The following is a 1,327-nucleotide window of genomic DNA, read 5'->3' on the forward strand; positions in this document are numbered from 1 at the left end:
TATATATATGTATATATGTTAAATTTTACTTGCTTCTGTCACGAAACTACAGCCATGTTGGAGCATTTGAAGAACTTCAGGCGAATGAATCGACTGCAGTACTTTTTTTTAATCCAGGCATTTATTCTATCGGTTCTCTTTTGCCGAACTACTAAGTTGCGAGGACATAAACACACCAACACCAGTTGTCAAGCGATCGTGGAGGGACAAACACACACACATGTGTGTATTATAAGACGGCCTTGTTTCGGTTTTCGTCTACCAAATTCATTCACAAGGCTTTGGTTGGCTTGAGACTATAGTAGTAGAAAGTTCCCCAAAGTACCACTCAATGGGACTGAACCTGGAGCCATGTGGTTGAGAAGCAAGCTTGTTACCGCACAGGCACGCCTGGGTGTATATATAAAATATGTATATGACTAGATTTTCCTGTTCGTGAAAACAAATAATATTCAAAGTTTTCAGCTGTGTATGTTCATTATTTTCTTGAATAATGAATGTATTGGATTTTGTCAAGCATTGACACCAGTAAGAAATTATTTAGAATAATATGAGCTATAATAAAGACACAAGAAATAAAACAGAGTGAAGGAAAGTCGGATAGCCAAGGAACTAGGAGGCGTTTAAATATTTATAGAGAAAGTGTACACATTTGTCAATTGTTTATAGAGTCTCAGAGACTAGTGAGTGGGAGAAAAGTGCGGAAGATATCTTCAGATTGGAGACGTGGGCCGAATACTTCTCATAAAGCCGACTCCGTTAAATGTTCCTATTTGCCAGGTGATAGCCTGATCTCTGTGACGGATTATATGTAAGAACCAAATTAAAGCCATCACTCAAACATGGTGTTTGGATGTAAATTCACATTAAAAGTTATGAGTTCATGGAACGTAAACAATAAACTTAGCAATGAATTCGTCTCTATCCTACAAACCTTTTCAAGCTATTCTACTTAACCGAATACTTATTTCTAATATCGACATAGAATCGATGTGGAGTGATTTTACCGATGTAGGTTCATAGGTTAAATATTTTTTGAGAAGTACTACGTATAAAGTGAATATATAATTCTAGCGTTCTTTTCGTATATATATATATATATATAGTCTGACGGTGACTTAGCTGGGCGAAACTTAGAAGTTACAGTCAATGACATTCTTATGCAAGAACAATAAATTTGCACTCTACAAAAGTATGGAGAGTAACTCATCAGATTAATGTAAAATTGTTATCATTGAGCATGAAACAAACGTTAAACATTAATATCTATCTATCTAATATCTCCCCCTCTCTATATCTCTCTCTCTTTCTCTCTCTCTCTCTCTCT

The 1,327-nt window shown here is 35.6% G+C and overlaps 1 protein-coding gene across 1 annotated transcript in view; it reads left to right on the forward strand.

Annotated features, from left to right (window-relative positions):
• Positions 1–1,327, forward strand: part of LOC106867807 (atrial natriuretic peptide receptor 1) — an 822,997-nt gene that overhangs the window by 79,867 nt on the left and 741,803 nt on the right. The window lies entirely within an intron of this gene.

Source organism: Octopus bimaculoides, chromosome 8 (genome assembly GCF_001194135.2).
Source record: "Octopus bimaculoides isolate UCB-OBI-ISO-001 chromosome 8, ASM119413v2, whole genome shotgun sequence".
NCBI classification, from domain to species: domain Eukaryota; kingdom Metazoa; phylum Mollusca; class Cephalopoda; order Octopoda; family Octopodidae; genus Octopus; species Octopus bimaculoides.